The sequence below is a fragment of the Pseudopodoces humilis genome, chromosome 21 (genome assembly GCF_049639895.1).
Source record: "Pseudopodoces humilis isolate 2021_Gansu_Grassland_sample_001 chromosome 21, ASM4963989v1, whole genome shotgun sequence".
In the NCBI taxonomy this organism is placed as follows: domain Eukaryota; kingdom Metazoa; phylum Chordata; class Aves; order Passeriformes; family Paridae; genus Pseudopodoces; species Pseudopodoces humilis.
Window position 1 is genome coordinate 3,977,734 of NC_142220.1, and position 25,707 is coordinate 4,003,440.

Sequence of the window (25,707 nt, forward strand, 5' to 3'; positions counted from 1 at the left end):
CTGAGTTTTCCTGTACTGTGCTCACACCAATTCTGTGAATGCCCCCAGGTTGTTAAGACAGGATGGTGGAGTCAAAATGATCAAAAATGAGGGGAGGAGTGACAGGAATTAGCTGGTTTTCAGGACCCACTGCACACGTTGCACTGTAAACTCCCATTCCAAAGTGGGATTGAACATTCTGATGTTATGAAAATGTGATCTGTGGTGATGTACAATGATTTAACAGGCTTGTGAATGGAGGTGGTTTTTCTATCTAGTAAAAGGCTGGTAAGCAATATCCAAAGTTTCTTGCTCCCCACAGAACCGAGCTGCAGGCAGCAGGGCTCAGTTCTGTGTGTGAAGAATCCTGGGGGACAGACACCTTCTTCTCTTAAACCTCCAGGATGCCCAGGAAGTCACAACTTGTAAGTTATTACAAATGGATCATCAGATGAACCGTGTTTGTGTCTGAGATGGGCAGCTTGGCACTGGCTTCTAACTGATGCACAGCTGAGATTTAATGCAGCTTCAAGAAATCAGTGTGTAATGATGCTTTCCCACTTCATTCCAAGGCATTTTTCTTCTGCCCCTCCTGTTCCCCTGCTTCTTTTAGCTCTGGTTAACTACGATGGAGAAAATTCACTCACAAAGCCTCGTCTGCTTTCTTGCAGTAGTGTGATAGGTTGCCCAAGGAAGGGCAACTCAGTCTGGTTTTCAAAGCATTTTTGTAGGATTGAACTGACTTAAAGCTTAATAGGATACGTACAGTGTTACACAGAATGCAGCTCTCGTGCTGTGCACTGAAAATTTACAACTATTTTAATTTAACCCAAATGAAAATGTTATGAGCCAAGTTATTTTGCAGACATCTCTTCTGGATAGTTATTTGATTCCTTACACTTCATATGGAAGATTTAACTTGAGGTTTGGCTGCTCTATTCATGTGTCCAAATGTATTTTGGGGGTTTGGTTTTTCAAAGCAGACCTCTTCAGCTTTTGCAGGTGCAGTTTTTTGTCCTTGCAACTAACTTTGCCTTCAAAGGACTGTTGGGAGGGGATAAAGTGGGACTCGCTGCAGCACAAGGAGTGGCACAACGCAGTGGGCACCCAGAGTTGGGGGGCAGTGTCTAAAACATTCCTGCAAGTCTCTTTTCAGGAATGGGGAGAATTAGGCCAGCTGTGTTCTCTGGATGGAGGCTGCAGGCACTACAGACACTTCTCGTGCTTTATTCTGGCGTGGGCAATGTGCTGACATGGGCCTGCCCTGGGTGGCGGAAACTCATGTCTTCAAGGCCTCAGGGACTCTGGGGCTGGTGATTAGAAATGCTGCCCTGATATCACAGGTTCTTAGGCAAGAAAGACTGTTAAAGCACCTTTGTGTTCATGGAGAGAAATATTTGCTGCTTGGTGTCCTCCTGCCCTGAGTGTTTCTGTGAAGCCTGACCCAAATGACCTCTGGAAAGCAAATCCTGAGGCTGTCCAGTGCAGGTGACATGAAGAAAGGGCGTTGTGTCCTTGGTAGCTCAGCACTGGTATTCAGTGCCTACATGAAGTGGTCATAAAGTTAGTTCTGGTGCTATAAAGAAGTTTGTAAGACACTGCAGAGGAAGAAATTCCCAGCAGAGGGTTTCTGTGTATTTGATTTGTATTTAGTGTTTGTTGGACCTCATGTGGAATGTCTGGGGGATTGTTTTAGCTGCCACTAATGCAGAGAGGGAAGATTTTTAGTAGACAAATGGGAGACACTTGTCCTGTCTTCATTCTGATGTTAATTGGGAGTTTGGAGCAAGATTCAGCCAGGCACATACTTGCTTGTACATGCCTGTTTTTCTGTCTCAGTCACACAAATGCTCAGGATTAACACTGGAGATGAAAAGATCTAAAGAGATCATCCCAGGACTTGGACTGGCCAGGGTCTGGATCCTACTGGCCTGAGGAGGAGCCTGACCTTGGCACAACAAGCTGTGGCTGGCCTGGTATGGGTCAAAGCTGAAGGACTTGAAGTCAGAGCAGGTGAAGAGGATAGAGCCCAGAGCAGACAGAGAAACTCTGAAGTTTCTAAGGTAATTTCCAGAACTGTTATTGCTTCCAACTGCTCCTGCCTTGCTCCTTTCCATCACAGGTCTCCAGAGGCCTGGGGATGCTGATAGCCTGACCCACATCACCCCTACTCCTGCCAGACTTGACGGGGTTTAGTGGTTCCAACAGGAACAGGAAATCAGGAGCATTATGTGACCATCAACTCCCACACTGACCCTTTTCAAATGCCTCACCTTAATAGAAGAGACCCTTTGTCAACTGCAAAAGTGTTTGAATTGTGTTTAACAGGCTCATCTGCTAAAGCCCCTCCTGGAAATGGTCTCTCTTCATATTTTAGATTCCAGCATCCTTTTATGGAAATTAGCAACCACTTGGAGGTGGTCTAATTGCATAGAGCCTTGTTGAGCTAGAGTCAACATTTCCTTAACCTCTTATTAAGCCTATCATAAAGGTATGTTTTTTGAGGTTGCATTATTAGCATGGTGTGTTTGGCTTCATGTCCGAAGGAAGTGCTCCAAAGATACTAACACACACTGAATTGAATGAAAGAATGAAGATGATTATATGAAGTACAAGAATTTTAAGTCTGTTAAAAGTTTAACTAGAAAACCTTCGTTGCTGAACCATCTGCTTTTAATCTTCCTATTGCTATGCAATCTTCTGGGGACTTGGGCTTGGCAACAGATTTCCAAATCACTAAATTAATCTTGTCAGATTCAGGAAGCACCAGAAAACCCTTGGGAGGTCCATTCTGCACTCAGTTACACCTGTGTGAAGTCACCACCCTCAGCTAACACAGAGACACGACGTTTTCTCTGTAGGATTGTGTGGTCAAATATCTAGGCATGCTGATCTGTAAACTGAAATTTGGCTGGATTAGTTGTCTAAAGTCTCTTATGGATGACCCTGAAATATTCAAAACAATCTGCATCATCATCAAGCAGTCTCAAATATCCATGTGGATATTGAAAAAAAATTGCTCAGCAGCACTGCAATAGTAAGTCTTTTTACAGCAATACTTTTTGTGGTTGAGCCATTGGTTTACATGTGGATGAGATGTCCTCCCTGCAGCCATTTTCTGTCAGCAAGGGCTGTCAATATGTGCGTGGGCCCCATCAAAACAGGCTTAGAAAAGACCTTAAACACAGAGTGTCTCTATTAAAAAAAGCCCAAAAGTTAAACCTGCTCTAAATTCCTTATATTTGGATGGCAAGCAGAGATGGAAACTGGCTTTAGACACCTGTCGGCTCAAGGAAATAACCACATAGAAACTCTGATTTCTTAACATTCATGTCCAGCACCATGACAAGTGCTCAGCGAACAATGCACTGGAGATGCTGTTGCTGCCTCCAGGCTTTGCTGGTCTTTCACTGCAGCAGGAAGTGCCACCTCTGCATTCCTGGCTTCTCATTCAAAGGCTGCAGCTCACCAGAGGACACTGAGCAGTGGGAAGAAGTGGTGGTGAAGGTCGGGGGAACCCTTGTGCCCAAGCTGGGTGAGAAGAGCAGTGGGAGCTCCTGGCGCAGAGGCTCTACAGCTGTCTTTGCCCCTGAGGAGCCATCTGGCAGCTCCACAATAGCTGGGGGATTTTATTAGAAAGCTGCCTTTTCTGAAGCCCCGCTCTGTGCCTGTGCTTTGATTTGCTGCAGAGCATCCTCAGAACATTTTCAGATTCCCTGTGTCTCATTAGGTGTAAAATACGTGCACATCTCCCTGGTGATGGGAATGTTCTGCACATCTCCCTGCTGGGTATCTCCTGCACATTCCCTCATGCTGGGAATCCCCTGATGCTTTCTGCAAAAGCTGCTCCTGTGTGGTTGGATCCCTTTGGAGCTTTGCCCCGGAGTAGCTGTGGTGGAGGCTCAGCAGCACGAAGTGGGAAGCAGTGTTCCCACATTGTTTTTCTCATTTAATTCTCAGGGAAAAGCCTCAGATTTTTCTAAAAATCCAGTCAGTCTCACTTGTGAAATCTGACGTACAGCCTAAAAATAGCATTTTGGTGAGAGCTGAGAGCATCAACAATGAACTGACTGGAGGAGCAGAAGTTGGCAAGTCTACTCCACTCAACATTTCCAAAACTAATTTTCCACATCAAGTCTCCTCTTCCTTTTCCCTGTGCTGTTTAAACAGAAATGCAAAAAGAAACTGTTAAGGAAACCCACATATGTAATTGTTAGGGGAGGAAGAAAGTTTTGTGGCTGAGAAACAGGAGAAGAGCCAGATGATCCTGTTACTTCTCCTGCCACAGACTTATGTGACCTTGGCAGGCCAACGTTTCCCAGAGCGTTGACTCATATTGGCTGTTGGTTCCTTGGACACTCGGGGCGGGACAGTTCAGCAGGGTGTTTTCAGAAGTGTTGAGCAGCCAGATTTCCAGTAGGCTGCTCAAAATGAGAAAATGCAGTTTTCAACCCTGCTCCTGAACTTTCTGTTGCTCTGAAGCAATGAAAGTGGCCCGCTCTGAGAGGGGAGTAATGGTAGCTGGGAGGGCAGTGGAGCACTGACCATGGAGATGTGATCGCTCAAACCAGCCCAGTGTCTGTCCTTGTTGTTCCACATTTCCTCATCTGCAGGATATTCAGTCCTGAAGAGTCAACAGTGAGTTCCTGTATTAAAAAAAGCCCTGTGCCACAAGGAGTTTGGGAATGATAAGGTACAGTCTCCCCATTATACTCCTTTTTCTCCACAGAGAGTTGTATTTCTCAAGTGCAGTTTGCGTTCTGGTGTTTGGGGCTAATTTATATGTGAATAAATGGAGTCTGGTGAGGGATAAGCAGGGATCTCTTCTGGATGAAATAAAGCAATGAAACCATCGTTCCCTAGAAGGGAAAAGAAGAGGTTGTTTTTATCCTGCACCTTCCCAATATATGAGGGAAGGCTTTGAAGTACAAAAATAGTTGCTGTATTATACACATATTGTAGGATGTTTACCACTGGAGACTAATGCCTAAACAATGAATTTCCAAGCCACTCCAAATGTGATCCAACTTTATTCTAAACAGTCATGAAAAAAATCCTGATTATAACAAATGAAGCTCTGCTATTTGTTTTCTTTTCACAGTTGGAGATTCTGTACACACAGAGAAGTTGCTTAGAGTCTGAAAGTGTTTATCCTGCCAAAAATAAATGTTCTAAAAATGATCACTTAGCAATTTATGCATCTCTGCATATTTGTTTACCATGAAGAATCTGCTTACAGAGCTTATATTGTATTTTATTTTACATTTCAACTTCAGTGAAGAAAAATTGAGTGTGCTTCTTACCAACAGCCATTTCCACTTAAAGTCATGGAACTGTTTTGTACTTATTTTTGTGTGGGCTGTGGTTACTCCAGAGAAGTTTATTTAGCAACCAAAGGTGATTCTAAGAGCCAGATTTTCAAAGCAGCCTTCTAAATACAGCATGGTGTTTGAAATGGCTTCTGTTTGTGTGTGTGACAGCTTGTAAACTTGCAGGTTTTCATGAATAAGATGGTTTTGTATCCAGTATTAGTAAATTTAGAAATAATAATATTAGACCATTGAACACAATTCACATTACAAGAACAGTGCATGTATCAGAACAGCCTTTTTCCAGGAAACTGCAGTAGGACATTGCTGGGGAAGACTGCAAATTCTGGATGTTCTCAGCCCCACCTCTGGTTTCTCGTCCCCTACAAATATTGGTTTGTTTGTGGATTTGCATATTTACAGACAGTCTTTACTATGGTATTTGAATGTTTTCAGAATTAATGAATTGTGCCTCCTGTGAAGTTTTATCACCACTTTACAGAGAGGGAGACTGGGAAAGAGAAGTAACTTTCCTGAAGTCTAATAAAATGTCTGGGGAGCTTTGGAAGATATACGGCTTTTTATCCTTAGGAGGTGGCAGCTTTTTTTACCCTGTGACCACCATGGCTGTGCCATCTTTGGAGGGTCAGTTTATTGACCCTATTGCTCTGGGTTTAATAATGGTCTCTTGGGGAGGCTTCTGCAGCTCTTCCACTCCATGTATTAAAAGTTTGTCTTGTTCCCTTTCAGACCTGTAGAAACTGTTCAATGAATTGCTAATGTGCAATGGGAGGAAAAAGCCTCTAGAAGCTTTGCAAGTGCAAGATCACAGAGCACTTGGAAAAGCAGATGCACGGTCTCCCCTTTGGCAAGGGGCTTGGAAACTTGGCTGTCTGCCTGAGGCTTCTTTGGTGTTGGGAATCCTTTCCCATCTAACTCAGCTGAGCAAAAAGAGTGGAGGGCAGGAGATTCCTCACCGGGGTAGAGGAACACCCTGTGGGTGCTGCACCCTAGAAGTGAGGGATGTGAGCAGGTCATGGTCACTCAGTGTGGGCTGGCCTCATGCACACCTCATGCCAGGGCCAGCATCTGCTCTCCCATGGGTAATTTGCATGCTGGAGTGCTCCTCTCAGTCAGTGGGAGATGGTTTTGCCATGAAGTGTAACACTCTTGCCCAATCTTTGGGAAGAAGCGCTGTGAGTCTTGTGTGGAGCAGATTACAGACATGTGAATCAGCTCTCACAGAGTTACTCATTACTGCAGCTACTCCTCGCTGTTTCCATGTGCAGGCTCTTATCCCTCTCTTTGGGCCAGGCTGCTCTGAATCACATCTCAAGTACTGGGGGGTCTCACATACATTTAGGACTTGTTTTGGTGCTGATAAACCTGCCCATGAAGCTGAGGAGCATCACCTGCCCACATGTGAGTGGGGCTGTGCACCGAGGGGCGCCTGTGGCTGGGCAGCACAAACATCCCCCAGGCAGTGCGAGCTCTCTTCTGATGCACAGGCTCATCACTGCTACTCTGGGGTTTTCGTAAAGTAATTTTTAAATAGTTGGGTAATTTTCAATCTACTTTCCATAAAGCTCAAAGAACTCTTCTTTCTTCTCTCTCCTGATTGCAGATGAATAGAGAATCCATCCTTAGGAGAGAGAGAGAGAGAGTGATATTTCTTCTCTTGCCAGCTTGGTGCTAGGCAATGGGATTTCAGAAATTACTCAAACTGCTGCTGCCAAGGCCAGGTTACTTGGAGAAGAACCTGTTTTCCCCTCTGCCCATTCTGTACAGATGCTGCCATTCAGAGAGATGTGAATCAGAGTGCTTTATGCTGCTGGCTTACTGTCCTGTTCTTAGTTACTATATTTAGTTGTTGGTTAAAATGGTGTTTAAATGGGGATGAGAAGTGAGAGCACCAGCACTGTTAGAATAAAAAAGCAGGTAGGAACACTTGAAAATCAGAGCTATACTATTCTTCTTGTCTGCCTTGTGGTGTAATGGAGCCTCTTGACCCCTTTTCAGGTCAAGGCACTGTTGGTGTCAGTGATGAGCTGTGGGTGGAGGTGTCATGGTTTGTGGTGATAATACCCATAGTTACTGCTACCAACATGTGCCCATGTGTTGTGGACACAAATGCTCAGCAGTGTGGCCTTTTGCCTTTCTGAGCACTTCAAGACATTCATTCATTCATTCATCCACCTCTGAGGACACTGTTACTTCTGCCACAGTGAGTTTTAAGGACGTTTTGACTCTGAATTACCTAGAAAGGGCTTAGTGTCTTCCCAGCTGAGCAGGTTGATCTCTCTTGCTGTGACTCTCCAGCATGAAGACAAGGGTCTCCCTTTTCAAACAGAACATGTGCCAGGCATGCTGGTCAGTGGAAGATACATTATTTTATTTATTAGTTTATCTATCTCATATTAAGCCAGTGTCATTCCACCCATTGTTCAATATAGAGGACATGATGATCAACCATAAAGGTGAGGAGAAGCTCTCTGTGTTTGCAGTGAGTAGCAGCCTGACAGCTAAACTTCTTCCTGTGCCATCATGAGACGTCCCTGTCTCCCTGGAAGGGTGTAGTGAGGTGAAGTGCTTTTGTTATCGTGGCACTGACCGAATGGAGCTCCTCTAAATAGATGTCACTGACCACGACTGACAGTTGCTATGTCATAGCTCACACAGACACCCGGAATTGGAGTGTTCAGCATTTTTTCTGACACAGTGTTTCCCAGCCATTCTCTAGGCCACTGCTCCATGCATTACCTGTGGCTTGGCATGAGGATTCATGCCAATTCCTCAATTCAGGACATTCTCATCTGCTGTCACTGTAACTCGTCTCCTGACAGCATGAGTTTGAATCCAGTGGAAACGGCCTCACATGCAACAGCCATTTCCCCTCCTGGAACAGGGATGTTTGTTGCAGTTTGGATTCCATTACAGTTCCATGACCTCAGGAGCCAGCTCTGCATTTGCACTGCCAGGCTGGGGATAGTTGGCATTGAGCAAAAATTGCTATTGTGTCAAGGATTTGGCCTGGCTCCCTACATGATGAGAAATAGGCACAGAGCCCAGGCAGCTTAATGCACTTGGTTTCTTGCTGATTTTTACCTGCCAAATCTGGAGCAGAATAAGCAGTTATGGCTGATGTCACTCTTTTTTAGGTTCTTATTTATTTTTATAGGCATCTGACTTGCTAGATTAGTGAGATCTAAACTCATCCTATATAACTGAATGCAAGTATGTCACATGACTGTTTTAACATTTCAGGTTCAGGGAGTAAAGTACACCCTGACCTGCTTGCCTTATGAAATGCCTGTGGTCTAATTGAAGAGCTTGTAACTTTTTTCAATAACTAGTTTTTTCTGTTTCCACTGCAAAGCAGCTTTTCCCAGTTTTTTTTCACCATTCAGCTAAAATGAACAACACAAACATACCCAAAACTTGCTTTTAATGCAGTCCTGGCACCTACTAGGTACTAGTTACTTTACTAGGTTCAGTAATGAAGGCAGGCATGGGATCCACATCCCATTTTGTAGTAAAAGAAAGATTTCTCAGTGCTGAAAATACAATAAATTGCCCACATATCTATAGATTTTTGACCTGACATGCATCCTGTGTGACACCTTGCTATTTCTTAGGGTAGGAAATATTCCATTCTCCAGCCACAGAAGTCAAACCCCATTGCAGGTGTTGCTTCCTCAAAACCCAGCTCTCTTCCCTTTGACCGCAGCAGCAGAACTCAGCTGTGCCCTTCTCTAGCACAGCTCAATTGTGCTTGAACTCCAACAAGCAGAAAGTTATTTTGGCCTGGAAAGCTCTGTGTTCAAGGCAAGGCTGCCTGTGCAGGACTGTTTCCCTGCTGGCCCCCTCCCTGCCTTCCAAGGAAAACATCAGTGCTGGGCTCCTTGGGGCTGCAGTGGCACCGGGGTGGCAGAGCCGGATGACATCGGATCGGTCCCTTTGGTGCTCAGTTTTGCAGCCCTACAGCCCAGATCCTGAAAGCAGATCCTTGAGAAGAAAGCTCTGAGCTCATGCAGATCAGTTTGCAGGACTGAGCCTTGAGAACCACAGTAATTAATAACAACTTGGCAAGGCTGTCCTGGATTTCAATAGGAGTTTTGCACTAGAGCAGGATGAGAATACAGCATTAAAATAAGGCAGACAGTTCACAGCAGGCTGAGGAGAGAGGCCAAAATCAACAGGCTAAAACTCTCCTCTTACAAAAACTGCCCTAAACCTTTTTTGTCCACACACAGGGCCTTAATTCAAGGCTTGTTGAAGTCAATGGGGAAAAAAACTCATTAATTTCAATGGATTTGAATTAGCTTGAACCCCAGTTCTGGCGAAAAGACAAGTATTTATAAGCTGGCTGTGGATGAATTTAAGTTGGAAACTAGAGGAGAGTCTCCAAGTATAGAGCAGAGGGGTTCTGGAGCCACCTTCAGCAAAAGGGGAGGTGGCAGAAATGTCTTAATAATCATTAAGATGGATCTTGATTGACCTAAAAAGGAGATTGTGTAATGTGGTGGGGATGTGATTGCAGTGCAGAGGTCTCTGGTCCCTTCCCACACCACCCAGACAGTGGGGTACTGGCCTGTCACATTCCCTTTTTTCCTATAACTGCAGTTCACAAACCCCTATTTTAGGCAACTTCTATTTTATACTAAGCTTCATTTCAAGGAGATGATCTATCTCCAAATTATTGAGTATTGGGGTTATTTAGCATCAGCTGCTCCTGACAGGCTTCACACAAACACCACACTGCCTGGTGTCCCAGCTAACACGGCTTTCTTGTTACTGTACTGACAACATGATTTCCAGTCATGCTACTTTTTCTGTTACAGAATTCATGATTGAAATGTCTTTTTCTGAAACCTCTTGTGTTTTAGCTGAGCTCTCACTCCCTCCCCAACACATGCTCCTATGAATTCCCAAAAGCCACAATGACATGAACTAATGTTTGAACCTTGATGCTTGGTGTTTCTCAGATTTTGTGACTGTGCCTCATAAACAGCTTTGATGTGGCTTGGCATCTTCCCTGCTTTCCCAGATTGTCATCTTCTTCCTCAAAGTTTGTGCTTCTTTGCTGTGCTTCACTTTGTTTTGTAGTGCCATGAAGTTGGATGGAGATTCACGGGATCAGCAAACCCCCAGCCCCCATCCCTGCAAAGAAGGATGCTCTGTTCTGGCATCTGAAGTGGGCACAGTTTATAGCAGAGTAGTGTTTGTAAGCGTCTGGAATACAGAAAATCCATTTCCTAGAGGTTAGTGTGGTTAGTAGGAACCACATCATTAGGTATTTTAAGGAGCTGTGTATTGTTGGATGTTATCGTGAGGCTATAACTCTGCTCTGCCCTGAGTTCCCTGTCACTGCATGGCTCATGTACAAAGTGGAGTATTAGGCCTTTAATTAGCATGATGTTATATAAAATATATGTGATTCGAGTAGCATGCAGTCCTCACTACTGAAATTAATCAAACTCTAAATAAAATTAAATCTATTTTTTGGCTATCAAAGTCAGCCTACTTTAATTGAAGAATGATAAATTGCTTGCTGTAAATATGCTCTAGTACTGAACATAGCCTTGATCCAATTTTGGTTTCCCTTAAAATCCCTTACAAAACAGTACTGTCAGATATTTAACTTATTTTCATTGCAAAATTTAACTAGTATCTTTCCAGTGTCTCTTTCCTTACAAAGAAAAAAAAACCCCAGTTTAAGACACTGATAGCTTTTCACAGATAGTAATATTTTTTGAAAAAAATCAAATCACAAGTCAAAAAATAACACTTCTCAGTGGATGTGAAGTAGAAAATTATTTCAAAGGTAAAATAAAATTATATTTTTTCTTGCTTATTTATTCTTAGTGCAGAGTGAAGTGTTGCCAACAGTTAATTAACTATTTTTAAACAAGATTGTTAAAATAAAGGTTCTGACAGAGAATTTAGCAAAATCAATAACCCAGCTAGAAATGGTTATGTTAGAAATGCTAAGTTTCATAAGTTATATTTTGATGCTAATGACATGGTAAAAAACCCTTTATCTCATCTATTTTAATCATCCCTTGTGTCAGATTGAGAGCCACATTTTGATTGAATACAGAGCAGTTTAACTGGGAGGATTAAAGCCTGTAAAATTACTCAGGGTTTGCACCAAAGTAAATCAGAGCAGAATCTGGCCTTTCTTTTTTATTCTTCCAGAATCAAAACACAAACGTGACTGCTCTGAAGAACCTTCATGATTCACATTTGTTTTTCTGAGCAACTGTGAGATGAACTGGCTTAGAGCTTGTGCCAAATTTGGCTAAACTCCTGCCAAGTCTGGTGTGCTGATTTGTGTGGCAATATTGGCAAGCAAAGTGAAGGTTTACATTGACTGGGAGGTTACACATGGATACAGTCCTGGGAAGTGGTTCCAATTCCCTCCCGTTCTGCTCCGTGACCACAGCCAGGCTGAGAGAACGGTTGTCTTTTAATGAGCTCGTAGTGAAAGGCTTGGGCTGAGATTTAAAAGCCATTTTCAGGCCATACGGTGTGTTGTGGCCTTTTATCAGCGCCGCTGTGACATGTCGGGGACCGCTCTGGTGGTGGGAATTAAGCTGTTTGTTTTCTGCATAAGTATAGTCGCGGCTATTTCCTGCGCATTCCAGGGATGGAGAAGTTGCCTTGCCAGTTCGCTCTTGACATATTTACAGACAGAGAAGCCACCTTTGAACTAGTTTTTGCAAACATTGTGTTCCATTATGAAAATGTTCCCAAGGCTGAGGGTGAGGAGTCTGGCTCAGAATATCTCCCGCCCCAGACAGTGTGGGCCAGTGTCTGATCTCAGCCGTGCTGGGGAACGTCTGAAGGAATTCCATTAACTTTTCGGTATGTGTTCTGGATGAGCACTGGAGCTGAGGTTAGAGCCTGACTTCAGTCTTCAAGAGGTCCAAAGTGGACTAAATTGCTGAGTTTTTATTTTCTCTGTTTTCTAAGCAGGAAATAGCCCCAAAGCACCCTTGTATGGGCCTTCCTTTCTCAACTGTGAGAGTCTGGAAACTGTAAGGACATCCACTGGTATCCAAATTCCACAATTAATAATGCATTCCCAGAGTGGAGGGGAATTGCTGTGGTTGCCAGCAAGGGCTGGTGATTCTGCATGTCAAAAGCAGTATTGAGGAGGTCTCTGAAGGCAGCTCCAGCACCATCAAGGCCATGAATAATGAATAAAATGGATGTGCAGTTCTGATATCAATCAAGCTTTTAAGTCCATTCTTAAATCCTGCAACCTAAAGCTTATGTTCACAGTGCTTTACTAAACAGAGCTGGCTGTCTGAGCTTAGGTTTGACTTAGGTGAAATCATGCTGTAAAACAAGTAAACAAATGCAACTGGAGCAGCAAGTGATGTTTTCATGGAGCTCTGAAGGTGATGGGAAAATTCCCACTGCTCTTCAGTGACCCTTAAACAAGGCAGCATTACTGCATGGGTCTAGGAGAGGAGATGAGAAGGCAAAAACCTCTTTGGAAAATGGTGACACAGTCTGAGATGGAGATTTTTTGCTTTGCTACCAAAACGTGTTTGCACTTGAGCTGAGGGGGTGTCTCTGCAAAATACCACTCAGGAGTAAAATTTTTATGACCAAATTCTAGTCTCTTGGGAAAAGGCAGTGTAAGAGGGTTGCTAAACTTCTCACATGGGCCTAAATACAGACCACATTTCTGTGCTGAAAAAGGCCAGTTTGTATTAAACCTAGTTGGGAGTAGGCAGTGCAGATGTTACAATGATGTGGTTGCATTTTGCAACAGGTAGATTTCCTGGCACTGGAGTTTGACATCCTAGTTTGCAAAATTTCTGAGGTGGATTCTGCTTGCTCTTACACGTCCTTGGCCACTATTGAAAAATGAGAGGTATCACCACAGTGGCAGCTGGCCCATTCTCTTCTCTTTCATCAGGTATAAGTGCCTGTTGTCTAGTGACAAACCTCGATGATAAACCTTGTTAATAACAAGTAAGATTGGTGAAACTTCAATAATAGAAAATATATCTGAAAGAGAGCCTGGTGGATCAGCTAGTCCATGTGTTTGGCTGGTGTGCTGGGCAGAGAAGAGCTGCTGCTGAGCCCCTCAGAGCCTGCTGCCCCCTGAGCAGCAGCAGAACCACCAGCCAGAGGGTGACTTTGTGCTGGACAGGTAGGGATGTCTCGAGTCCTCCAGTTATCCCTGTTTGTGATAAGTTTTGCTAAAACGGACCTACTACCAAAATCATTGGACATTTGCCACTGGCTTTGTGATGAACCAAAATGGGTCCAGACAGGGGTTGTCCTGGAAAAGAAGGGTTTTAAAGCAGACCTCAGCCAAAGCCCATGGAAATGGTGGACTTGGTTGTGGTTTGGCTGAAGCCTTCTCACAGGATAGCATGGATGGGTCTGTCAGTGCTGTGCAAGGATTACGTGCCTTCTGTCGATTTGTTGTCAGTTGTGGTCAAGGCTGGGATTCAGGAGCATCTTTCATCCTCGTTGGAAATGCACAAACAATGCAGGCACTGCTGGGAGGCAGAGGAGCTGCTGCTGAGGCCTCGTGCTGGGACAGAGCCTGCCTGGCTCCCCAGGAGGAGGCACGGGCAGCCCAACCTGCCCTGTCACACGGCATCTTGCCCACAGCCACTCCTTTGAAGCCAGGAAGAAATGGGACATCACCAGCCATGGGAATGCTTTGTGGTGTACGTGGCCAGAACTGGCTTCCTTCTAACACCGAGTGCCAGGCGGGAGCATTGTGAGAGGAACAAATCTGGAACAAATGGAGTCTTCGAGGGGTGAATGTGCCAGCCCACTGTGAGGAGAGTTCTAGTTATAGACATCTGGAGCCAAATGGCTCTGTGCTGTCACCTGATGGAGCAAAATATTTGAAATGCAGCAAAATATGTCCTCACTCAGTAGGGAATATGGGAGTGGAGTCATGGCATCTTGTGATTTCAGTAATGGCAATCTGCCTGTCATTATCACATGAGAGTATTGCGCATTGATTCCTCAGACTTCCTGAGCCTCCTGTTGCTTCAGCTTATGGATGACTTCCTCAGACACTGGAGTATCATCTTGCTGAGTTCTTGGAGTTTATAAGTGTTCATAGTATTTCAGTGCCAAAGATATAATGTATTTCAGTGTAAAATGTATAATGTAAAATGTGTATAAAGTATAATGTAAAGATACGTGTATTTCACTATTAAAGATATATAAAGCAGCAAGGGTGAAGATGTGACTCAGGTAATGAGTCAAAGAAACAGTGGGATTTTTAATTAAGTTTGCTCATTTTCTTTAAGGCTGACAATACACCTGAGAATTTGATATTTATTTATGAATGCATTCCAGATTTGCACGCTGCATATGAAAACCGAGGAAAAGCCTAGAGAAGGGTGGGGTAGTGTGCTTAGATACTGTATCTGACTTGCCCTCCTGCCCGCAAGTGAAATTCTTTCCATCTGAGTCCTCCTGAGGTGGTGCTCGGTAAAACAGCCTCTGGCAGAAGATTGTCTTGTCCCTGCTCCTGCCCTGAGTTAACTGAGAAGCTTTGCTCTGTTTTCATCCACTTCTGCCTCTCCTCTGGGATCCCATCTGCCTCTGAGGGTAGTGCATCCCCTCTGCTGTGCTCACCAGGATGGTCACCTTTCCTGCCTGCTTCTTATTTCTGCTCTCTTGGGATTAAACAGGATCCCTGTCCTTTCTCAGGTGTCCTTCTCTGCCACCTTGACCCATAGTGTGTCCCATATGTGTCCATGTGACATTCTTGGGGAGCAGAAGAGTGGGGAGGTGCTCTCTGCTCGCAGCCCTCCCTGGCTCTCTGTAGGCTGTGCAGGTACCACAGCTGCATCTCAGAGCAAAGCTCCTGACTGAGGTGTTGCTGATGCACAAGCAGAGAGCAAAAAGCAGGGATGACTCCTCTCCTCAAGGCCCTGCTGAGGCTGCCAGCAGTAAACACAGTAAATGAGTCCTCTGTGGCTCCTGAAGGCAGGCTGGAGTCTGAGCTCAGGTGGTGCTTGCTCTGCCGGGTGAGTAGGCAGTGTTTAGAGCTGGCAATCCCTTTGATGGCCTTATCTACTCTTTGAAGCCAAGCAGCCACTCCCTGCCCATACACACCTGATAAGCTCCATCAGATCCTGCATAGCTTCCCTGCCAAAATAAGGGGCTGAGTTGACTCAGCCAGGACAGGAGCCTGTGACTGAGTGTGGGTGTGCTGTAGTTTTCCCACATCCATCCCGAGTGGCTGCTGTTGGCACAGGGTGGCAGGACTGGCATCTGTGAGAGGGGCTGCCCAGCACAAACGGGCTGGGCCTTGCTGATTGAAGTGCCAGAAGAGGCATCATTCCCACTGCCCAGGCCCTCCCTGGCACTGCACAAACCAGTGCCAGGTCCCCCATATCTCCATTCAAACCCAAAAGTGGTCACTAACTCAAGAGGATGTTTCTTTAGGATGGTTCAGGTGTCATATTAAGCTTTCAGGAGCCCACAGCTGTGGTAGGGCTTTCCCCTTTAAATGTGGGGTTGCCAGAACTGACTTGGGGTAACTCAGCATTGAGCCATTGCTCATGGGGCTCCTGTGGGTGGAACACAGAGAAGTGATACAGAGCTGGGATGCAGCAAGACAAAAATATCAGGAGCAGGGCAAAATTATTTACAAAGCAACTGAATATTTTTCTTCCCTTCCCCTCACATTTTTTAACAAGCTTCTTTTGTCACTAAGAATTTCATCCTAAAGAAAACGGGCAAATGTCTGAGAGGCAGAGGTACACCTCCACAACATTGTTTAATGACAATGAACTGAAAGTCCTAATGGCAATAGATAGTGCTTTCTGACCCAAAGAATGCACATTCACCTTGAGAGGAAAAAAAAAAAAGGAGATAGAAAGAAGATAAAGAGAAAAAAAAATTGTGTTTGTAAATGCTTGTTTGAAGCCAAAGGATTTAATGTCAAAAGTCTCTTAGATCCCTACAGTCACTGCAAGGAACACATAGAAGATTTGGGCTCAAATAACTGCAAGTGTTGAAATTCAGGCCATTTTGGGTCAAGAAGCCAGTGGGGAAATGCTGTCTTTGTGAAAATTCGGTTGAAGCTAGTTTAGAGCAGACACAGAAAATTACTTGAAGCTACAAAGTCAAGTTGTCAGAAGTGTGTTTCCCTTACCAGGCTAAATGTGGCCTAATTCAGCTCTTACAAAAAGTTCTGGAGGTGCTTCCATTGATTTCCATGAGTGCTGAGTCACCAGAGGCTGCTGAGTGACTCAGCACTCATGCTGAGATTATGCTCTGAGCACCCATCAGGACTGTCAGATCTCTGATTCAGCTGGGAATATATCCTTATTTTTATGTACAATATAATACCAGTTTGTGTTACCACCTTGCTTGCAGAAGCACTGTGCAGAACAGAATCACCTGAAAACTGATGAAATGAATGTTTCTTTAAAAAATCTTCCAAAATGACAACTGCTTTTTGTCCTTAAATTATGTAGGAATTTTACAATGTTTCCTTCTTGGCTTCCTCTCCCACCTTCTCTGACAAAAATGGGAAAAGAAAGGAAAGGACAAAAAGCAGCTTCTTCAAAAACTAGAATTGAACTTATTTCCAATTGCTTTTAAACAGAATATGATCAGGAAATTTCAGAAACTAGTTAACTTTTTGTGAATGTCTCCTCAGTGCTGCCTCGATTCCAAACAAAGGTGGATGTGCTAAGCGCTTATTTTGGAGTCACTGGGTGCTCCGAAAGGGCTGCTTGTGGGTCCATCAGCAGCACTGGCTGTCTCTGGAGAGGCTTATGAGGGACATGGGAATGAGCAGGGCTGCAGGTGGCAGCTGGATGGGTCAGGGACAGGCTCAGCCACCTCCAGGCTCTGGCTGGATGCTCAGAACCGCAGGGCTGCTCTGGAGGAGCCGCAGTCGGTCTGAATTGCCAAGCAAAACAAACAGTACTTGAGGTTAAAAAGCTCAAAGGGTGTTGGTATCACAATCCCCAATCTCTGCATCTGCTTCTGCTGTTCCTAGATCATGACAGGGAGCAGGCAGCGTTGGGAGGTCATGGGGATAACAGGACCCTGCTGTTGCAATGCTGTGTTTGGTGAAGGAGCTCACCCAGCACCAAAGGGATCTGCTTTCCTTTCCTTCTGCTTGTGCCACTCCAAAGTTTCTCGATAGTCTAATGACAATTAAAGAGTTCTAGGAATAAAAACAGTGGGCCAGGACCCAGAGTAGCCTCTGACACGCTATTATTGGATGCTGATTCTAGATGGATGGGTGGAACCACGTGCTGTGACTCACCTTGGGGCAGACATGGAAAGAGTCTCTGCTCAGAGACCTCTGCCTGCAGTGAAAGACAGTGCGAGGAACACAGGCAGGAGGAAGGTAACACTGCCAATCACAAGATCAAGCAATTACTTGGGCTGACAATAATCCCAGTTTGAATTGCAAAGATGTGTCTGATCCTCACTTACAAGGGCATGAACTACACGTGGCAGGGCTGGCCAGCAATGGGCTGGGCTGAGCAGTAAATTTGGTCTCATTTAAAGAGAGAAGAGGGGGCAGAAAAACATCTTTTCAGTCTCTGCTCTGGTACTTATGGGTAATTGATGGTATTTTTAGATGCTTTGGTATTTGTAGGTGTAAATAATGGGTTTCATATGAAATGTATGAAATTTGGGGCCTTTTCCAAATGATGTCATCAACCCAGGTGCAATCTGTCAGTGCCATGCACAGCTGGGAACAGGGAGCACTTGGTAATAGCAGATTTTGATCTGTAAGTCCTCAATTCGCCCGTTTCCACCTGTAGCACTCCTGCAGATCATCCCTGGCGTGCCCCGGTTCTGGTATACACTGATCTCACCTGGAAATCGCACCTCAGTGGCTGATGTGTTTTATCTCCATTCAGCTGATGCCTATCTTGTAATAAAATTCCCATGGTTTATCAACACTTGACAATTAGATGCTTAACATCCCACTTAATGCAAAACAGATTACATCCTGGGAATTAACAAAACAATCAAATGCCTTAAGGGATAATGGAAGATTTTTTTATAGACATGTATGTGTTTTCATATATATATATGTTTATACATACACACACACATCCATAGTTGTGAAAGCTGGAGATGCTGATCAGCTGTTGTTGCTTGATTACTTTTCATGGCTTATTCCTGTTCTGTTTTTTCTCTTTGGTAGAAACAGTGTTCCGTGATGGCAGTGCCATGTGCTGCCCTTGCAGAGGTGTCAGGAGAGAGGGGCTGACCCCAGCCCGAGGTCCCCAGGCGGCTCCGAGCGCTCCCCTCCGTGCCCAGCCGGCAGCTTTGCTCCCTCTTGTGGCATCCCGAGCCTGCTCTGTTCCCCAGCAGCGGCCGCTTCTCCCAGGCCAGTGCCCGCGGAGATGATCAGCGAGGGGGACACGGTGGGGCTGTGCACATCATGGCCAGGCACACTCACTTTGGGAATCCCTCCCTGGGCCAGGGATGTGGGTCCGGTCCTGGTGCTGATCCCAGGACAGCCACAGCAGGGCTATATATATTAAAATATATATTTAAATATATCTGGTCATCTCCAGCTTTATCACAGAGCTGATCATCTTAACCCCAGCTCTTGCATATGCTGAGGCTGGAGCTGTTGGGAATAGGTGCATTGCAGGAAAAAACCAGAATAATTTCCTTTCTGCAGCCAGCATCCCCACGGAGCAGAGCATTTTGCCTGTGATTTCTAGTCTTGCCGTCAGCACTCTTGGCACTCTGACTTGCAGAGGAGGTGCATGGTTCAGCTTCATGGACCTGGCCCCTGTGACTAGAGGAGGGGGTGAAGGGACTGAAGTGTCACAGCAGCTGGTGAAGATGTATAAAAACTACTCAGAAATAAGTTTTTAATACTATCAAGAGAGGAAAATTTTATTCCATTCACTGGTACAGTACCTGCACATGATGGGATGAGATGCCTAGCTGCCAACAACAGTGAGAGCAGGGGACCTGCTCGGTGCCTTCACCCACTTGTGGATGCCCTGGACACGCTCATGGGGAATGGGGCCAAATCCTGGGCTCAGCCATTCAGGTGTGACCTCTGTGACTCTGTGTCTCTGAGTGAACTGTCCCCCCATCCACACCCTGCCCAGTGCTGTGCCCACCTCAGCACACACAGGCTGGAGCAGAGCCCTAGGCTTCCTGTGAGGAATGCTTGGGATGCCCAGTGTCTGTGTGTTATTGGGTAAATGATGCTCTTTGGCTGCCTGCCCTCAAAGAATAAATTCCTGTTGCTGTCTGATCATCCTTCCAATAACTGACCAAATGCAATAGTTCAGATCCTGACACACACAGTGTTGATTCATTTAACTGGTAATTTCTGGAGGCAGCAGCCCCATGATACAGTGCACTACACACACACACACACAGAAAAAGACAGTTGTGCTTTAAAGCATATAAATAAATGCCAGGCATAGCACTGCTGCCTCTCTTCTAAATACGCAAATATCTCTCTCTGATGGACCTTTACAAAGGCCAATATGCTTAATCCCAACTTACAGAGTGGGAAATCAAGTTTACATCCATAATCATCCAGAAATAAAATCCTGGTCTTGTGAGTCCTGCCCCTGCTGTCCTAGTGACACTTCTCAACTCAGTATCTTGTCCTGTCGTCTGTCCTCCACCATGGATGAAACTCTGCAGAATCACTGAGCCTTCATGGATGTTCCCAAGGCTGCTGCAGGATGCAGGCTGGACAGTGGCTTGGGAGGAGGTGAGGAGCCCAGACCCACGCCTGGCCTCACCTCTGCCAGCCACAGGTGAGCACCAGCCAGCCTCCCACATCTCTGTGCTGCTGGAAAAAGCTCAAGTCCTGGTGTGCTCCAACTTTGTGCTGTGTTTCATTTGCAGTTTTAAAGCAGCAAGTGACTCTTGGAGCCAAACAAATGCCTGGCATTTGGCTGTGCTGTGTTTTCTTGTGGCCAGGCTGACCTTTATAAACACAAGAGTTACATCTATGACAGGCAGCTCACTTGAACCCTCCCATCTGGGAGATGGTGAGGTTTTGTAATTGATGGAAAAGCCAAAAAGTCTTACTTCAGACCCTGATTTTTCCTTAACAACCAACTTTCCTCCTTGATTTCTCTTCTCTTCACCTTTCCCTTCCATGTAACTCACAGCTTGTTCCTGTAACTGCCCTTTACTGATGCAGACGCAATCAACAAGAATGATGAGCAGTTGCAGAGTTCAGTCCAACTCTATGAAATCACTCATAAATGTGCTTAACTTCAGTAAAACTATTCTTGTGCTCAGTCTTAAACACGTTCTTTAGTCTTTTGCAAGTCCTTGGCCCTCTCACAGTCTCAGCTGGGTCATTGATTACCCAAGGAAAGGCAGGATGAGGAAAATGCTCTTGTTGGGATCGCTGTAAAAGTGTTTTTCTGACCCCACTGTTAGTGTCTGCTCTGATGGCAGATGAGTGCAATTTTGTTGTCCAGTGAAGGAATAGAGCATGAAATCCCCTATTGAAGTCCTCTTAGATGTGCCTGTAAAATGCTGAGTATAAATGAAGTGCCTGTGGCATAGCTGCTGCATGTTGTGCTGTCCTCATCACTCCCAGCTGCTCACCAGTTTCTTGTTGGTTATTTCTCTACTTGTTCTGGGCCTTACCAAGTGTCCATCTCGCTCAAATGTTAAAAAATAAAAAGTAGAATAAAAAAGCAAACAAATCCATCTTCCTCTCAAACCCAAACATAGCATGATAAAGTTATGAAACAGGTTTTTGAACTTAAATCTTCAATTGGGATTTGCTGTCTTTGATTCAGGATGTCCTTGACATATTTGCACTTTGCCTTGAAATCATGAGCGTTAGGCATCATGTTCTTTTCCAGGAGATAGGATGCTCACCTAAGAGCTGGCTTGAGGAATGGAAAGGAATTATGTGCTCCAGTATTGCTATGTAGTGGTGTCTTACAGACATGTGGTTTAAGGTCTGATTTGCTAAGTGACCGAGAGGCACATAATTTAAGATGTTTTGAAACTGAATTGACATTGCTCTCATCAGTTGTGTATCCTTAGTATCCTGCCTGTTCCTTGCTGTGTTTTGTACACCACCCAGAACTCTGAGTGAAGTCCTCAGCACCTGCTGAAGGCAAATAATGATAATTAGTTCTAATAGCTGTTCTGTTTCACACCTCTTCCAGCCTGCCAAGGTAGATCACTAGGAGATGTCACCAAAGCAAATAATCACCACAGTGCCAAATGATTTAGCATGATTTCAGTGCCTTGCATGAGGGTTTGCCTGCATGATCCATGGCAGAAGTGCTGAGGTTCTGCAGCTTTGCCTGCCCAGTATTATCTGTTCCCAGCTTATGATTTGCTGGTTCTGAGTCTTGCCTGTGCTCAGGGCTCTGACATACAGGTGAGTTACCACAATGTAACAGGTTCTTGCATGTCAGGTTCTTCACCACAATTGCCCTGCTCATGCTCTTGCCCAGAAGTGCAGCTATCCCCCTTTTTATTGTGCAGGGGAAAACTACTTTGGTTTACTTTGTATTTGCCAAGGGGGTAGAAAAAGCAAAAAGACAATTATTACAAAATATCTGATACTTGTTACCTTGTGATACCAGTATTACCTTGTGATATTATTCCTCTTCCTAAAGTTATTTTGTGTGTCAGGGTCATGCTTATGATTTAGGGTATGAACTTGGTACCAAGCAGGGAAACACGTTCCTGGATCTCCTCATTACCTTCAAACCATAAGGAACTGTCTCCATTGGATGTGTGTAATAGATGTGCCTGGGGCTGTTCAAGCTAGGGCAAGATATCACAGGCAGAAAAGAATCAACACAGGAATATTAACAATACATTTTTTTGCTGGTTCAGTTTTCCCATATGATTACAAGTGATGAGTGCTCCGTGGGAGTGAGGGAAAGGAAGATCAGCCCTGTACCAATAGGCTGTGCTCGGCTGTTCACAGCCACACACTCTCTTTACTGTTAGTTCATTTGTTTGCTCTTATGCTTCTCCATTCTGTCCTGGAGGCTAACCACATATCATATATATTTAAAAGAACAGTAGCACACAACTGGTATAGCTCTTAGGGTTCCTTTCCCAAAACATTATGATATTCCTGCTGAGAATATGAAGATAAAGGCTTTAATCCTTGGGAACAAAAGGGCGTGAGTAATTCCATTTCACTACATGACCTGGGATCTCCACCCATATAAATACATCAAAGCGTAGGTATGATTTCACTCTCTGACATCCATGCGTTGAGGTTCTCACCCTGGGATGCAAAGAGCTGCTGTGGCTGGGCTGGACAGTGCCTGTGAGGCTGGGTAACAGGGATATTTGCAGCGTTCTTTGATCTTCCTTCTGGACCAAAATTATTCACATCTCCCCAGTGTTGCTGAAAACTTATCCAAGCACTCAAGGCAATTATTTTTAAATGTATGTGTGTTTTGGGCCAAGTCCATGAATCCTGACTCATGACTGACTCAGCCCTGACTTAAGCAAAATTCCACTTGATTTCATTGCAACTGGGGGCAGCACTCTGATTCCTGCCCCTGCCAACGGAAGCTGCAAGAGCCCAGCCCCAGCTCTCAGAGCCTTCTACAGCTCCCAGCACCTGCCAGTGCTCTGGAGCCCTGCACCTCTCTGAATCTTGCAGACAGCAGTGCTGTCTACCTAAAAAAGACCCATCCTGTTGGCTGCCCTGCTCAAGCCACCACATGGGTGATGGAGAATGACGCTGGAGTTGTGTTGACTAATAATGCTTGGAGCTAAACCTGCCAACGGGCTGCAGGAAATTCTGTGACCCACATTAATCAGGAGCTCAGACTAGATGGTTGTGATAGCCTGACCATCTGGCTGAAAACTGGTGCGCTGCAGATTGGCTGCAACTCACTGGAGTATTTAAATTTTGTTATAAATTAATTTCTAACACTCTCAGCTCACCATTGCATGCAAGAGGCCAGGATGGTTGGGGTAAAGAGAGAAATTAGGTGATATGAGCAGCGGGAAGAGTAATCTAAACCGAGGCAGGTGTGCATGGCAGAAGGGCAGCTGGTGCTGATGAACTCGGCAGGATGGGAGCTGCTCGCTGTGCCCGGTGTCCCAGCGCTCCCGGCTCCGCTGCGGGCACAGCGCTGCTCCTGACCCAGCTCCCTGCGCTCGGCACTGCAGGAGTCAGCTCAGGTCTCGCCAGCCTTATTAGCTCTGGCTCAGTGCCGGCAACTCCTATTCAAGCTGGCTCTGTGCAACGTGCCTGGATGTCTGTGCCGTGCACATCCCGGCATGGGAGTGGTGTCCCAGTGTCAGGAATGTGGGACAGAGACGCTCTGGCTGCCTGCTGAGAGCAGCACGGTCACATTCACACAAAGGAAGAGGCTCTGCTGAAGCGAGCTGTCCTGCCTGGAGGCATCCCAAGTGTCTCTGTCCTGGCATGGATAATCCAGAAGTCACCCAAGGGAGACTGAGAGTGAGAAAACGGTAATAAACTGTCTTGAAGTGTCCCTGCTGCCCAGCAGTCCTAGGAGAGCTTATTAAAACCCAACCATTTTCTGCTTAGCAAGGGTGACTGCCAGTTTGTGGCTAAAGCTACCAAAAAAAAAAACTTAAATGGAAATATTACTTATCTGTATCATTTAAGATAAAGCCCCTGTGTTTTGCATGGCTGAACCTTGACAAATGACCTGATTGGTTTTATTCCTAACTACAGCTAGAAATAACAGAGCTGCTGTGCATATTCCCATCAGTTGTGTTATTTAGACTTTTGGCCTCAGAAGAAGAAGCATTTGCAGGATTGGACTCAGTGTTTGGCCTGTCAGCTGTTGCTGCACCCTTTGGTGCCTTTGACTATACCTTTCATCATAGTAAACAGGTTTGATCTCCAGTTTGAGTAACCTACTGCTGTCTTTTGTAATGCTGCATTAGTAGTCTTTGAAGATACATTTTCTGCCAACATAAACACTTTCATGACTAACAGAAATGAGTCCTTGCTTGCATTAGTTTGCTGCAAACGTTACAAAGGCTATGAAATAATTGTAAGTAAATGTCCCCATCTGAATCTCCTTTAGACTACTGCAAGGTTCCTACAACAATGACTAAATGAGGATCTCCTCTCAGCAGGCAAAGGTATGTTCCTCATCCCCCTCCCCCCCCCTTTTTTTTTTGTTTGTTTGTTTGTTTTTTTTTTCTCTCTGTCTTCTTTTGAAAAGAGAAGAACTGGAAGTTGCCTGGTCCAATTATATTCTTTATTTTTCTGTCTCCCCACCACGCCCCAGACTTCCTGGGAGGACACATAAAAAGTGACTTGCCCTGTTCTGCGCAGCACTTCACCTGCATTATATTTGCACAGGAATTTTGTCTCAGATATTCTTGAACAGTCAGTGAGTTGCACAACAGGATTTAGTAATTTGTCCCTGGCCATTTCTGACTGAAGTGTAACTCTCACTTTTACTGCCACAGTTCCTGTTTGCTGTACAGACTTGAGATCAAAACCCCACTGCAGTCAGAAATTATTCCTGTTGACTCCACAGGTATTAGATCAGTCTTTTATTTTATTCAAGGCTATCTAAGGCCCAAACAGCAACTGTATTCAAATAGAGAGAACTCTTTGAAGAAATGTAAATTTCAGCACATTCACATCAAGTATGGTTTTGGCTCTATACTTGTGAAAAAATACTGAAATTACCAGTTGAGTCATCAAGATCTAAGTCAAAACTAGGGAAAGTTGGTGAGTAAGGAAATTCTTCAACATTTGTTCTTTGGTGTTCACATTCTTATGACTTGAATTCAAATATCTGCTCCACACTGAAGAACCTGGAAACAAGATCTTCAGGTCTTTCCTAGTTGTAGTGAGAACACACCCAGACAGAGTACATGAGGAGAATTAAAGGAAGGAGATTACAAAACCTCTTAAAACAGCAAGCTTCTTAATTTTCCCTTAGAATTCAAAGGAGCCATCAGACAAAATATTTAAGGACTGAAGCAGCTAAGCCCCAGCAGAGTGCATGGCTGGCTTGGTTTGCTCAGGCTTATCTAAATTCGGTCCTGTAAAAGCGTGAATTATTGACTCTCCTCTTTTCTCTGCTTTACAGTCCTCAGGTACCTGGAGGGCATCCCAGAAAAACAGGAGGGTGAGCCAGCTTGCTCAGACATTGATGCTTTCTGAATCTCACTGGCTAAGCCCAAGTTTGAATATTTAAGTGTCTTCAAAATTCCCATGTAACACCCCCTACCCCAAAAGGAAAACCAACTAAGCAGCAGCTTCCCTGTAAAGCCAGCCCATGGCCAGGGAGCAGCAGCAGAGCTGCTGCAAAGACACACCTTATTCCAGAAGCTGGGCTTTGATTGCTGTGGGTGAAATTCGTGTTTGGAGAGAACCAACAAGGCTGACAGTGTAGTGGGAGTGAATAATGCAGAGGCTTTTGCTGATCCTGTTGCACAGGAATGATTCCCA

At 44.9% G+C, this 25,707-nt stretch overlaps 1 long non-coding RNA gene across 1 annotated transcript; it reads left to right on the forward strand.

Moving 5' to 3' along the window:
* The first annotated feature begins 23,393 nt into the window (after window positions 1-23,393).
* Window positions 23,394-25,482, forward strand: LOC148182691 (uncharacterized). Its single transcript, XR_015774305.1, has 3 exons — window positions 23,394-23,735; window positions 24,323-24,380; window positions 25,346-25,482. It is a non-coding gene; the product is annotated as an uncharacterized LOC148182691 (long non-coding RNA).
* Window positions 25,483-25,707: the final 225 nt, after the last annotated feature.